General features: G+C 38.4%; 1 protein-coding gene across 2 annotated transcripts in view; it reads left to right on the forward strand.

Moving 5' to 3' along the window:
- tox2 (TOX high mobility group box family member 2) overlaps positions 1 to 16,348 on the forward strand; it is a 342,562-nt gene that overhangs the window by 29,479 nt on the left and 296,735 nt on the right. The window contains exon 1 of one of the 2 annotated variants that reach the window (XM_061889359.1): positions 8,896 to 9,044. The exons of the other annotated variant lie outside the window; for it this stretch is intronic. The gene's annotated coding sequence lies outside the window, so the exon portion shown is untranslated. Of the gene's footprint in view, positions 1 to 8,895; positions 9,045 to 16,348 lie in introns of those variants that run through there. 2 annotated transcript variants of the gene reach the window in all.

Raw genomic sequence — 16,348 nt, forward strand, 5'->3', positions numbered from 1 at the left:
CTTTTTAAAATTAAATACTGAGTCACTCATTTTTATTTCTTTACCAACGGAATTCCACAAATGAACACCGAGAACAGATAAACATCTACGTTTTGGAAAAATAAACTTAGATTCATCTCTTAGATTGTATTTGCTGGTTTGTAGAGAGAAGTATTTTTGAAGTCCTTCTGGAAGAGTATTTATTTTTGCTTTGAACATTATCTGTGTTATTTTATAATAAACAATATCTTGAAATTTCATAAGTTTTGATTTAACAAATAATGGATGGGTATGGTCATAATATCCTGCTTTGTTTATTAGCCGTACAGCTTTTTTTTGCAGCAAAACTAAATCATTAATTATGGTTTTAAGAGTGGTTCCCCAGAGTTCTACACAGTATGTCATGTATGGAAGTATCAAAGTATAATAAATTGTTAACAAAGAATTGTAATTAAGTAATTCTTTAGTTTTATACAAAACACCAAGTGTTTTTGATATTTTTGTTTTTATATATTTTACATGTTGTCTCCATGATAATTTATAGTCAATTATAACTCCCAAAAACTTAGTATCAAAGACACGCTCAATTTGATCTCCATTTATTTTAATATTTACTTCATTAGATACCTCAGTTTTGGTACCAAATATCATAAATTTAGTTTTAGCAATATTAAGTGATAATTTATTCATATCAAACCAGTTTTTAAGCACTGTCATTTCTTGTTCTATTTTTACCAAAAGTTCATTAAAAACATTTCCAGAACAAAGGATGGTTTTATCCTCAGCAAACATAAAAAAATGTTAAGAAACTTGATGCATCACAAAAATCATTATTGAAAATTATAAATAACGTAGCCCGAGCTAATGTCGCTATATCTTGCTGTGGTATCTGCCATTGTTTGTTTACATTGGCAGCACTGTATGACGTCACAGGGAAATGGATAGTCGCATCGCAAATAGTGAAAATCAAGCACTTTAAAGCTTTTTTTTAGGGATATTCGGGGACCGGTAGAATTTTGAAAAAAACTTCACAAAATACAACAAGCCACTGGGAACTGATTTTTATTGTTTTTAACCCTTGTGAAATTGTGATAATGTTCGCCTTTAAAAAAAACATATGGTCTATTTTCTGCAACATCAAGGTATATATTAGCGCTTACATAGGTCTGGTGATAATGTTCCCCTTTAAAGGGGAACATTATCACATTTTCAAAATGGTTAAAAACAATAAAAATCAGTTCCCAGTGGCTTGTTGTATTTTTTGAAGTTTTTTTCAAAATTTTACCGGTCTCGGAATATCCCTAAATAAAGCTTTAAAGTGCCTTATTTTCGCTCTCTGCGAAGACACTGGCCATTTCCCTGTGACGTCACACAGTGCTGCCAATGTAAACAAACAATGGGAATACCACAGCAAGATATAGCGACATTAGCTCGGATTCAGACTCGGATTTCAGCGACTTAAGCGATTCAACAGATTACGCATGTATTGAAACAGATGGTTGGAGTATGAAAGTATTGAAGAAGAAACTGAAGCCATTGAGCGAATAGCTATTGACGCTATTCATAGCCATAGCATGGCCGAATAGCTGCGTTAGCATCGCCGGTAAAATGTGCGGACCAAACGATCAGGACTTTCGCATCTTTTGACACTGGAGCAACTTAAATCCGCATTAAATGTGGGTGGAAGGAAACGTAATATAGTTGCAAATGCATCTACAGGTTATCCATACATCTCTGTACCATGTCTGCTTTAGCACCACCGGTAAATAGCATGTTAGCATCGATTAGCATAGCATGTTAGCATCGATTAGCTGGCAGTCAACATTAACAAAACTCACCTTTGTGATTTCGTTGACTATCGTTGCAAATGCATCTGCAGGTTATCCATACATCTCTGTGCCATGTCTGTCTTAGCACCGCCGGTCAAATGTGGAGACACTCTGGTACATTCAATGGGGGTCTGGCGGCAGACACTTTGGCATCTTCGGCCGGTGGTGCAACTTGAATCCCTCCCTGTTAGTGTTGTTACACCCTCCGACAACACACCGACGAGGCATGATGTCTCCAAGGTTCCAAAAAATAGTCAAAAAAACGGAAAATAACAGAGCTGAGACGCGGTGTTTGTAATGTGTTGAAAATGAAAATGGCGGGTGTGTTACCTCGGCGACGTCACATTCTGACGTCATCGCTTCCAGCGCGATAAACAGAAAGGCGTTTAATTTGCCAAAATTCACCCTTTTAGAGTTAGGAAATCAGTTAAAAAAATAGATGGTATTTTTTCTGCACCATCAAGGTATATATTGACGCTTACATAGGTCTGGTGATAATGTTCCCCTTTAAAACCGGTCAAAAAGAGCATTTTAGTCCCACAATCTATTCCTTCCCCTCCTTGCCTTGCATTCATCTCAGCGTCCGCAGTAAAAAGTAGAAGGTCGGTCTATGAGAGGACGACGAAGAGGAAGGCGCAATGGCGTGATTGCGACCTTGGCGTATGCACCATGGTGTATTTTTCATACGACGAAATCCAGCTGTTGTGTTTGCCTGTGACTTGAACGACATCGTTCAAGTCACTGCTGTAACACGAGCGACGTCCAATCAAACGTTTTTTATGAATGGGGAATATTGTTGGTGACAACAGAAGTATAGAAGCAGTCGGGAATAGGGTCAGCGGTGGGGCCGGGGTCGGGGGTCTGCATGAATGTCGCTTGTTTGAATAGGCGATTGTGCGACGGAACAAGAGGCAACATGGTGTCATTATGGGAGGTCAACGACTAGGAAAGGTTAGCAAAGGTTCACCACTGAGCGACCGTTTATGCCAGGGGTGTCAAACTCAAATACGGAGTGGGCCAAAATTTAAAACTGAACAAAGCCGCGGGCCAAGGTTGAACAAATTAACCTTTTAATAGGGACCCAAACAAGTTTTGCAATGAATGTTGACCAAGCGAGGCTTAAATAGGGCAGCACGGTGGACCAGGGGTTAGTGCATCTGCCTCACGATACCATGAATTGATTAACGTGGACCCCGACTTAAACAAGTTGAAAAACTTATTCGGGTGTTACCATTTAGTGGTCAATTGTACGGAATATGTACTGTACTGTGCAATCTACTAATAAAAGTATCAATATGTCAATCAAACGAAGGCCCTGAGTAGTCCTGGGTTCAATCCCGGGATCTTTCTGTGTGGAGTTTGCATGTTCTCCCCGTGACCACGTGGGTTCCCCCCGGGGACTCCGGCTTCCTCCCACAGAGCTTATATAACGTAATAGTGCAAAATCAACTTTCAAAAAACAAACGAAAAAACATCAGTGGTATATTAAATAAAATGTAACTTAAAAAAAGAATGCCTCTTTTCTATTTGCAGCCTTCTGAGGTAAATATCAACATTAACTTTTTCCACAGGCTAATATATTTGAAAATAAAATGAAAATGAGGTGGGCGGGGTTTGGTGGTAGCGGAGGGGTGTATATTGTAGCGTTCTGGAAGAGTTAGTGTTGCAAGGGGTTCTGGGTATTCTTCTGTTGTGTTTATGTTGTGTTACAGTGCGGTTGTTCTCCCGAAATGTGTTTTGTCATTCTTGTTTAGTGTGGGTTCACAGTGTGGCGCATATTTGTAACAATGTTAAAGTTGTTTATATGGCCACCCTCAGTGTGACCTGTATGGCTGTTGACCAAGTATGCATGGCATTCGCATATATGTGTGTGAAAGCCGCATATAATATGTGACTTGGCCAACATGCTGTTTATATGGAGGAAAAGAGGATGTGACAACATGTTGTAGAGGACGCTAAAGGCAGTGCCTTCAAGGCACGCTCCCAATATTGTTGTCCGGGTGGAAATCCGGAGAATGGTTGCCCAGGGAGATTTTCCGGAAGGGCACTAAACTTCGGGAGTCTCCCGGGAAAATCGGGAGGGTTGGCAAGTATGAGTATTAGCGGTGAATTTTGTGTTATTGGCAAGCCAGCTCTACTGTTAATTTGATATTGCCTCAAGGGCCATATGAAATTAAATGGCGGGCCAAATATGGCCCGCGGGCCAGAGTTTGACACCATGGTTTATGCCGTAACGCAAGGGTCACCAACCGTTTTGAAACCAAGAGCTACTTCTTGGGTACTGATTAATGCGAAGGGCTACCAATTTGATACACACTTTAAAAAAATTGCTAGAAATAGCCAATTTGCTCCATTTACCTTTAATAAATAAATCTATATATATATAAATGGGTATTTCTGTCTTTCATTCCGTCGTACATTTTTTTTCCTTTTACGGAAGGATTTTTGTAGAGAATGATAAGAAAAAGACTTAATTGAACGGGTTAAAAGAGGAGAAAACACACAAAAAATGAAAATTAAAATTTGAAACATAGTTTATTTTCAATTTCGACTCTTTAAAATTCAAAATTCAACCGAAAAAAATGAAGAGAAAAACAAGCTAATTCGAATCTTTTGAAAAAAATTTAAAAAAGAATTTATGGAACATCATTAGTAATTTTTCCTGATTAAGATTAATTTTAGAATTTTGATGACATGTTTTAAATAGGTTAAAATCCAATCTGCACTTTGTTAGAATATATAACAAATTGGACCAAGCTATTTTTCTAACAAAGACAAATCATTATTTCTTCTAGATTTTCCAGAACAAAAATTTTAAAAGAAATTCAAAAGACTTTGAAATAAGATTTAAATTCGATTCTACAGATTTTCTAGATTTGCCAAAATAAGTTTTTTGAATTTTAATCATAATAAGTTTGAAGAAATATTTCACAAATATTCTTTGTCGAAAAAACGGAAGCTAAAACGAAGAATTAAATTAAAATGTATTTAAACATTTTTTTTTACTTGAACATTGATTTAAATTGTCAGGAAAGAAGAGGATTTAATTTAAAAGGTAAAAAGGTATATGTGTTTAAAAATCCTAAAACAATTTCTACGGTTGTATTTTTTCTCTAAAATTGTCTTTCTGAAAGTTATAAAAAGCAAAGTAAAAAAATTAATGAATTTATTTAAACAAGTGAAGACCAAGTCTTTAAAATATTTTCTTGGATTTTCAAATTCTATTTGAGTTTTGTCTCTCTTAGAATTAAATATGTTGAGCAAAGCGAGACCAGCTTGCTAGTAAATAAATACAATTTAAAAAATAGAGGCAGCTCACTGGTAAGTGCTGCTATTTGGGCTATTTTTAGAACAGGCCAGCAAGCGACTCATCTGTGCACCGCGTTGGTGACCCCTGCCGTAACGTAACATTTGACATAAGTCAGGTGCAAATAGACAGAATCCTTCTATGAATGCCGTCTTACAAACCCAGTGTCCATTTGAGTTGGGAAATTGTGTTAGATGTAAATATAAACGGAATTAAATGATAATTTTCAACCCATATTCAGTTGAATATGCTACAAAGACAACATATTTGATGTTCAATCTGATAAACATTTAGTTTTTTGCAAATAATCATTAACTTTAGAATTTGATGCCAGCAACACGTGACAAAGAAGTTGGGAAAGGTGGCAATAAATACTGATAAAGTTGAGGAATGCTCATCAAACACTTATTTGTAATATAGCCCTTCATGAAAACAACACCAAATAGTAAAAGTAATGGTTCTATAGTACTTTGGCTACAAGTACACAATGGCATGCTGATAATACAAACAATACAATATTGTGCATCTTCTGCTTAATCCACTTTAAATGTCTTCCTCCGCACCGCAGATTATTAGTGCACCCTCTCGTCTGGAACAAACATGCAGAGTTATGCAATTGTTATTTCACGTCACGATAATAAGGCCCCGCGTTTCACGCTGCTTATGGGAAGTGAAGCTGTCAAGGTGCACTTTTGTAACACACACAACTGCACAATTGCGTGTTCAGCCATGACGTGGCGTGTAACACGCTAAAATATTTATCCCCGTTCGCTTAAAACTACATGTCTGAGCTTTTTGCTTGGAGATAAGTCTTATAGGGCAGGAATATACAAACAATGTTCTTTTGAGGGAGTAAAGTGGCAGTGAGAAACAATTTCATGTTGCCCCAATGGGTCATTTTACCAACCCCGTTTCCATATGAGTTGGGAAATTGTGTTAGATGTAAATAAAAACGGATTACAATGATTTACAAATCCTTTTTAACCCATATTCAATTCAATGCACGACAAAGACAAGATATTTGATGTTCAAATTCATAAACTTTATTTATTTTTTTGCAAATAATAATTAACTTAGAATTTCATGGCTGCAACATGTGCCAAATTAGTTGGGAAAGGGCATGTTCACCACTGTGTTACATCACCTTTTCTTTTAACAACACTCAATAAACGTTTGGGAACTGAGAAAACTAATTGTTGAAGTTTTGAAAGTGGACGTTTCTGGATGTTGTTGATAAATGGCTTTCGCTTTGCATAGTAGAGCTTTAACTTGCACTTACAGATGTATTGACGGACTGTATTTTGTGACCGTGGTTTTCTGAAGAATCCTGAGCCCATGTGGTGATATCCTTTAAAGATTGATGTCGGTTTTTGATACAGGGATTGCAAGTCACGGTCATTCAATGTTGGTTTCCGGCCACGCCGCTTACATGAGGTAATTTCTCCAGATTTTCTGAACCTTTTGTTGATATTATGGACTGTAGATGTTGAAATCCCTAAATTTCTTGCAATTGTACTTTGAGAAACGTTGTTCTTAAACTGTTTGACTATTTGCTCACGCAGTTGTGGACAAAGGGGTGTACCTCGCCCCATCCTTTCTTGTGAAAGACTGGAGCATATTTTGGGAAGCTGTTTTTATACCCAATCATGGCACCCACCTGTTCCCAATTAGCCTGCACACCTGTGGGATGTTCCAAATAAGCGTTTGATGAGCATTCCTCAACTTTAACAGTACTTATTTCCACCTTTCCCAACTTCTTTGTCACGTGTTGCTGGCATCAAATTCTAAAGTTAATGATAAAAAAATAGTCTTTGTAGCATATTGAACTGAATATGTATTCTGTTTATATTTACACCTAACACAATTTCCCAACTCATATGGAAATGGGGTTTGTATTCATGCTGAAGTCAGCAAATTCTGGAAGAAATGGAGCCAAAATGCTGGACTTAATGTCTTTATAAGGAACAAATGGCGGCGCACCAAAAGAGCGAAATGTTGCTGTTGGAGATGTGGTCTAGTTGGCTGACCAAAATGCCCTTAGAGCATACTTGCCAACCCTCCTGGATTTTCCGGGAGACTCCCCAAAATCAGCTCCTCTCCCGAAAACCTCCCAGGACAAATTTTCTCCCGAAAATATCCCGAAATTCAGACGGAGCTGGAGGCCACGCCCACTCCAGCTCCATGAGAACCTGACTCAATGTTGTGGCCTTCTTAAACAGGACAATAGTGCCATCTACTGTACATAGAATAGAATTTCTGTTCTGAAGCCCACAGTAAAGAGACGTAACTTCATCACGTCGCCTGGTTATTGACTCCAACCCGATATATTACACCGTCGACGAGCAAAATGAAGAAATACGCTTGCAAGTTCCAGAACGATTGGAAACAAAAATTTCCGTTTATCCAGGAGAGTTCGAAGGAGAAGGGGTATGTTGCCTGTAAATTTTGTAGAACAGACTTCTCCATTCAACACGGTGAACGGATATACTCAGCCATGAACGGTCAGCGAAGCACAAAGCGTCCGCAGCGCAGCATCGTTCACAACCCAGTGTTATGGCCCACCTCGCAAAATGGAGACCTGATGGTGTATCTCATGCTGAGACAAAGATGGCTATGCTGATGGCCGGAAGCAACATCCCGTTCTCATTTGCGGATGTCTACAACAAATCCCTGAAGGATGTTCCTGGATTCGGAGATCGCTCGCCAATACGCAAATGGCAGAACAAAGGTTACTCAAATAGTGAAAGGTAATTGTTGTTGTTGTTTTTTTGGTAACCAGCAAGCACAGTACAGTTAGTAGAACAACTGTGTTTTTATTACTGTGTATTTGATACGTGCCGTCTGAAATTCAACTAGTTATTTTATTTATATATATATATTAAAATAAATATATAGAGCTAGAACTCACTTAAAGTCAAGTATTTCATATATATATATATATATATATATATATATATATATATATATATATATATATATATATATATATATATATATATATATATATGAAATACTCGAGTTGGTGAATTATACGCCACCCCTCTTAACCACGTCTCCCACCCCCCACATCCCGAAATCGGAGGTCTCAAGGTTGGCAAGTAAGCCTTAGAGCAGTGGTCCCCAACCTTTTTGTATCCGCGGACCGGTCAACGCTTAATAATTTGTCCCACGGCCCAGGGGGTGGTGTCCTTTTTTTTTTTTTTTTTTCTTCTTTGTCATGAAAAAGGGACGTTTTTGTCATGAAAATGGGAGTTTTTTGTGGTTGGTGCACTATTTGTAAGTGTATATTGTGTTTTTTATGTTGATTTAATGAAAAAATAAAAAAATATGTATATATATATATTTTTTTTTATAAAAAATTCTTCTGCGGCCCGGTACCAAGCGGGCCACGGCCCGGTACCGGACCGCGGCCCGGTGGTTGGGGACCATTGCCTTAGAGGACAGTACAAGCTGGCCAGAGGATTCGGCGTCAACACTGACAGCAGAGGCATCCTAAGAGATGTGCTCGTCAGGACCTTTCCTATCTATCCTGTCCCCATCTGGAAGAAAACCGACAAGTAGAAACCGACCACAAGAACCAAGAAGCTCAAACACAAAATCCCGTGCACTACCATTCTTAGAGATCTCAGGTCCCTTTGTCATTCTGATTCCAGCTCAAGAACACAGGAGTGAAGGACCTGTGTGACTTCATTGGGTTTAGAAACCATGAGGCCAAGTGGGAGGCGTGGAGTTCAAAACTTTTTGTATCAGTCAAGTGTCAATCCATGCCCTCCATGGTGGGAAAGCCATTGAGGACTACAATTCCCAGAATGCCAAGGGATAATGGCCGCCAAATTACTGATTGAAAGCACCTGAAACGGAACGGAGGTTCAGTCAGACTCATTCACCAAACAAGATCTACTCTACACGTTTCTCCAAACACGCCAAAGGTCGGTGAATATGCTTGTTCATTTGATGACCATCGAAATGCTAACTTAAATGTGCTTAACTTGTACTTGCAAGCTTCTTAATTTGCTTGCTCAAATATCTTAATTTGTATGTTTAAATTGCTGGGTTCGAGTCGAACCACTGCATTACTTGCGTTCTAGTTTGAGCATTGATTGCATACTGTGTTTGACTGACTTTGAAGCACACACAAATGTGTGTCAGGTTCAAACACTGATGACATATGTTAATCAGACAAGAAGCAAGGAACCAAGCAGAGAGAGAGTTCAATTTAGCTCATGAGGAGAACGCATGGCGCTGAACACTTAGTCACAGTCTCGCCCTTCGCTCTAAGATTGAGCTCCCGTGTCCCTCTTTTTATTCAGAGTTCCATAGTCAACATCACTGAGGCCGCCTCTAAAAGGAGTGGTCACACAAAAATGGAGACAGATTTAAAAAACGTTTTTAAGGTGAGATATGTTGTGATAAACAATTATTAAAATACTAAATTACACCCTTCACTCGAGAGGTGAATTTATTGTGTGTTTTTTTTGGGGTGGGTAACATGAGTCAAAGTAAACAGGAAGTAGTTGAGCAGGTGCAATTGGAGATGAGTCAGTAATAACGAGCGTCATTGACCGTGCTAAAAAACGTGTGTGTGTGTTTGTGTGTGTGTTCCTAATTGAATGCTTTTTGCTTTCATAATAACAACATTAATATAGGACTTTGCTTTTGACTTTTTCTTTGTTTATATATTCCTATTAGCTCAATCAGGACAACCCATTCCCTTCTTCCTCTTTAACATGTCCGACCTAAATGAAAAGCACTTCAGCCCAGTCGGTGCACAATTTTTGTTATGTTCTTCAACGGAGCGCTTGTGTTATTTGGACTCACAACTTGGATGGCATGGAAAAAAACGCAACTGGGAGACAACATGAACTTAAAGTGTTGTGCGGGAATTAAATAAATGTAAACAATATTAGATGTTTTTTGTTTTTTAAGGAGGTTCCATATAATCCAGGAGTGTCTAGTGCAGTTTAGATAAGGGGCCAAATGAAGGAAAAATCTACTCCCAAGTGGGCCGGACTGGTGAAATCATGGCACGATAACTTAAAAATAAAGACAACTTCAGATTGTTTTCTCTTTTTTAAAAATAGAACAAGCACATTCTGAAAATACACAAATCATAATGTTATATATATGTATGTATGTGTGTGTGTTTTATCATTTAAAAAAAACAACAACAAAAAACAAATAGCAGCATGACAACATAAAAGTGCAGTAAATGAGTGTCTCCATGGTGGAAGCCACATAGTACACTCATTTAAAAAACTCGGTCTTATCAATTGTTTACGCAGTCTTAGGTGATCTACAAACCCCGTTTCCATATGAGTTGGGAAATTGTGTTAGATGTAAATATAAACGGAATACAATGATCATTTTCAACCCATATTCAGTTGAATATGCTACAAAGACAACATATTTGATGTTCAAACTGATAAACATTTTTTGTTGTTGCAAATCATTAACTTTAGAATTTGATGCCAGCAACACATGACAAAGAAGTTGGGACAGGTGGCAATAAATACTGATGAAGTTGAGGAATGCTCATCAAACACTTATATGGAAGATCCCACAGGTGTGCAGGCTAATTGGGAACAGGTGGGTGCCACGATTGGGTATAAAAGCAGCTTCCATGAAATGCTAAGTAATTCACAAACAAGGATGGGGCGAGGGTCACCAATTTGTAAGCAAATTGTCGAACAGTTTTAGAACAACATTTCTCAATGAGCTATTGAAAGGAATTTAGGGATTTTACCATCTACGGTCCGTAAAATCATCAAAAAGTTCAGAGAATCTGGAGAAATCACTGCAAGTAAGCGATGATATTACGGATCTTTGATCCCTCAAGCGGTACTGCATTAAAAACGGACATCAGTCTGTAAAGGATATCATCACATGGGCTCAGGAACACTTCATAAAACCACTGTCAGTAACTACAGTTGGTCGCTACATCTGTAAGTGCAAGTTAAAACTCTACTATGCAAAGCCAAACCCATTTATCAACAATATCCTAAAACGCCGCCGGCTTCGCTGGGCCCGAGCTCACCTAAGATGGACTGATGCAAAGTGAAAAGGTGTTCTGTGATCTGACGAGTCCACATTTCGAATTATTTTGGAAACAGAGGACGTGGTGTCCTCCGGAACAAAGAGGAAAATAACCATTCAGATTATTATAGGCGCAAAGTTTAAAAGCCAGCATCTGTGATGGTATGGGGGTGTATTAGTGCCCAAGGTTTGGGTAACTTACACATCTGTGAAGGCACCATTAATGCTGAATGGTCCATACAGGTTTTGGAGCAACATATGTTGTCATCCAAGCAACGTTATCATGGACGCCCCTGCTTATTTCAGCAAGACAAGTGTTAGAACAGCGTGGCTTCATTAAAAAAAGAGGGCGAGTACTTTCCTGGCCCGCCTGCAGTCCAGACCTGTCTCCCATCGAAAATGTGTGGCGCATTATGAAGCTTAAAATACGACAACGGAGACTGTTGAACGACTGAAGCTCTACATAAAACAAGAATGGGAAAGAATTCCACTTTCAAAGCTTCAACAATTAGTTTCCTCAGTTCCCAAACGTTTATTGAGTGTTGTTAAAATAAAAGGTGATGTAACACAGTGGTGAACATGCCCTTTCCCAACTACGTTGGCACGTGTTGCAGCCATGAAATTCTAAGTTAATTATTATTTGCATAAAAAAAAAAAAATTATGAGTTTGAACATCAAATATCTTGTCTTTGTAGTGCATTCAATTGAATATTGGTTGAAAATTATTTGCAAACCATTGTATTCCGTTTATATTTACATCTAACACAATTTCCCAACTTACATGGAAACGGGGTTTGTATATGTGTGTGTGTGTGTATATATATATATAAATATATATATATATATATATAGATATATGTGTGTGTATGTATGTTATGATTTAAAAAAATAAAGAAAAACACACAAGTAGCAGCATGATAACATAAAAGTGCAGTAAATGAGTGTCTTCATGGTGAATGCCACATAGTACACTCATTTTAAAAACTCAGTCTTAAAATTGTTCACGCAGTCTTAGGTGATCTACAAAGACTGCGACCCGCCCTCTAATAGTACACGCTAATGTATAGGTCGCACACTTTTAGCGTGTGGTATTTTTATCTTAGTAGATTATATCACTTGTAAGTTATTCATTAAAAAAAAGTGAGTTTTTAATGACGTTCAAACATTAATACAGTTTGCGTTCATGAGTACCAAACATGATAAGTCTAATATCTGCCTTACTTGTTTATTAAAAAATAAATAAATAAATCTCCCTCTTCATAGACAAAACACTGCCTCAGCATAGGACAAATTTAAAAATCAAAAAAAGCAAGTTTTGTCAAAAACCTCAAAATAAAGCCGAGTCTGAAGCTCTCCTGTTATACAAAATGTAATGTTTGAATGATCTTCTAACAGTAATGTGTCTCCATAAACACCCACACTTCTTTACTTCACTTTTAAGGCGAGGTCTCTGTTACAAAAATAAAAAAAAGAAGCAGGCTTCACTATCCGTGTATTATCGGTATTAACTTTTAAAAATGATCCTCTTGCAGTAACTTGTCTCTGCAGCCTGTTTATAAACACACACACACACACACACATATTTACTCCACTTTTGAGACAAAAAAAAAAAATTAATAGAAAAAAATAGGTTTTGCTACACATCTTAAAATAAAGCCCAAAGCCCAGCCAACTATCTGTTAATTGTTTTTTTTTCCTCAGTGAATATGCTAACCTATCATGATGTTGCTGTTAAAATACGAGTACGATGTTAGCCATGCTTGCCAAACCTCCCGGGACAAATTTTGTCCCGAAAATCTCCCGAAATTCAGGCGGAGCTGGAGGCCACGCCCCCTCCAGCTCCATGCGGACCCGAGTGACATGTCGACAGCCTGTTTTCACGTCCGCTTTCCCATGATATAAACAGAGTGCCTGCCCAATGACGTTATAACTGTAGAATGATCGAGGGTGAGTTCTTGGTTTCTAATGCTGGTTTATTGTTAGGCAGTCTCATTAACGTCCTCCCAGCACGGTAACAACACACAACAACAGCGGTCACGTTTTCGTCTAGCGCAAAGCAGTTCCTCGGCCGTAAACAGCAATGTTGTGACACTCTTAAACAGGACAATACTGCCATCTACTGTGCATGCATATGGGACGATAACATCTACGGCTTTTAGAGCAGTGGTGCTCAACCTTTTTTCGGTGATGTACCCCCTTTGAACATTTTTTTTAACTCAAGTACCCCCTAATCAGAGCAAAGCATTTTTGGTTGAAAAAAAAAACGATAAAGAAGTAAAATACAGCACTATGTCTGTTGTGATCCACTTCCCGGATCACATTCTTATTTTGGTTTTTGAGTCCTTTTGTGTTTTTTTGATTGTTTTGGACTCTTCCAGTTCCAAGTCGTGCACTTCCCTGTTTGTCCCGTTACCATGGTTTCGTATTAGTTCCACCTGCTACTTGTTTTTGACGCGCACCTGTGGTAATTTATGACTTCCCTATTTAAGCCTGCCTTCTCCCTTTGTTCAGTCTGGATCTTTTGTTTGCGGTAAGCAACTTTAATGTGGGTATCTTCCAATGTCTAGTTCTTGTGCTAAGTTCCACCTTAGCTTCCCGTACGCTCGGCACGCGCTTTTCTTTGATCATTTTGTCCTCTTTGTACCAGTGTAATCATTATTTTTTATAAATAAATCAAACTCTTACCTGCCATTCTCGTCCGATCTGGTCCTCTTGCATCTTGGGGTGACAAAACGCGCATCTCTATGCGTGCACTGATTTATTAAATTGTATAACAGTGCAAAATATTGCTCATTTGTAGTGGTCTTTCTTGAACTATTTGGAAAAAAAAGATATAAAAATAACTAAAAACTTGTTGAAAAATAAACAAGTGATTCAATTATAAATGAAGATTTCTACACGTACTGCGATGAGGTGGCGACTTGTCCAGGGTGTACCCCGCCTTTCGCCTGATTGTAGCTGAGATAGGCACCAACCCCCCCCCCCCCCCCACGACCCCAAAGGGAATAAGCGGTAGAAAATGGATGGATGGATCTCACCTTAAAACTCATTTGTATACTCTAGCCTTTAAATAGACTCCCTTTTTAGACCAGTTGATCTGCCGTTTCTTTTCTTTTTCTTCTATGTCCCACTCTCCTTTGTGGAGGGAGTCCGGTCCGATCTGGTGGCCATGTACTGCTCGCCTGTGTATCGGCTGGGGACATCTCTGCGCTGCTGATCCGCCTCCGCTTGGGATGGTTTCCTGCTGGCTCCGCTGTGAACGGGACTCTCGCTGCTGTGTTGGATCCGCTTTGGACTGGACTCTCGCGACTGTGTTGGATCCATTATGGATTGAACTTTCACAGTATCATGTTAGACCCGCTCGACATCCATTGCTTTCCTCCTCTCCAAGGTTCTCATAGTCATCATTGTCACCGACGTCCCACTGGGTCATTATTGTCACCGATGTCCCACTGGGTGTGAGTTTTCCTTGCCCTTATGTGGGCCTACCGAGGATGTCGTAGTGGTTTGTGCAGCCCTTTGAGACACTAGTGATTTAGGGCTATATAAGTAAACATTGATTGATTGATAAATATACTCATCCCCTCTTAACCACGCCCCCAACCACCCGAAATCGTAGGTCTCAAGGTTGGCAAGTATGATGTTAGCATTGTAGCTAACGTCCATCCATCTATTTTCTACCGCTTGTCCCTTTTGGGGTAGCTATGCTAATGTTGCTAACGGTAGCATTTTTACATTTTTGTTTTTGATATATGACATCTATTATGCTGGACACGTGTAGAGTTCCAGTGTTGATGTAAAAAGTGGAGAAAGTACAGAATAATGCGATGTTGTGTGATTTGTAATTGCCAACCTGACCCATGTTGTGTACAGCGGCAACAAATGTACACGGAAAAAAAAAAAAGTGTCTGCTTGAAAAGAGCTTCCCTCCTGCACACAAGGAAAACCGTTTTGGCCATCAGAGTGTTATTTTCCTTCTTGAAGCTCATGCTTGGACATTGTTCTGCACTTACATCCTGTTGTGTCCACCACTCTGTGTGTTTGGGGAAGAGTGTGTGTAACCTTTTTATCAGGCTAGAAAGTATGTTTGCCAGCTTTGGTGCAGCTTTTTTTAAGTTAAAATGATTCCATTTTGCCTTATAAGTGTGTAAAAAAAATGGTTATGGTATCTTTTTTTTTTTTTGGAACATGCATATGTTTTTTATAATCAAATAACTTGCAACTTCTCATTTTCTCTTTACATGTCCGAAAAGGAGTAGGAAGAAACAAGGTATACAAATGAAAACATATATTGATATATATGATGTTTATTAATTACAGCAATGAACAAATTAACACAGTCTGGTTGTTGAGTTGAGTTTAAAGGGGAACATTATCACAATTTCTGAAGGGTTAAAACCCATAAAAATCAGTTTCCAGTGGCTTATTTTATTTTTCGAAGTTTTTCTCAAAGTTTTAACTAGTAAATTGTATAACAGTGCAAAAATTTTAACTGGTAACCGAATATATTCGGCCGAATATGGCAAAAAAAAGCCACACATTCGGCCTTCGGTGGAATGAGTTAAAAACAAGGCCGAATAGTGGCGTGTGACGCAATTTTTTGACGCTGTGACGCAATCAACCAACGTGAAGTGACGCGGTGGCGTTGGGATATGTTGTGTACCTGTATAAGTGTATGAGGTTACAAGCACACACTTATTGAGATTTAGTGGGGCCTCTGTTTACATTATTAGCCTGTTGTGTAGTCTACCTGTATAAGTGTAAGAGGTTACAAGCACACACTTAATTGAGATTTACTTGAGCCTTCTGTTTACATTATTAGCATATCTACTGTGGCTAAGCAGACTTTTGCCAAAAGGACAATAATTTTTTTGGGGAATGCATGTTTTGTTTGAAGGCCTAATATAAATGAAAAACTTTGTGCTTTTTTTGAAAAGCAAAGGCTACTGGAATATTGAAAAAAAATCAATATTCAATAAAAAAATACTTTATTTGAAAAACATGTCTAAATATTTATTCTAGGCTATTTATGCAATATTAAAAAAATTGGGAAAAACTGCATTCATTATTATTCGGTATTCGGCCTTCGGCCAAGCGTTTAAATTTTATTCGGCTTCAGCTTCGGCCACAAATTTTCATTTCGGTGCATCCCTAATTTTAACCCATCACGCAATATCCCGAAAAACGGCTTCAAAGTGCC

This window comes from Nerophis ophidion, linkage group LG02, assembly GCF_033978795.1.
Source record: "Nerophis ophidion isolate RoL-2023_Sa linkage group LG02, RoL_Noph_v1.0, whole genome shotgun sequence".
NCBI classification, from domain to species: domain Eukaryota; kingdom Metazoa; phylum Chordata; class Actinopteri; order Syngnathiformes; family Syngnathidae; genus Nerophis; species Nerophis ophidion.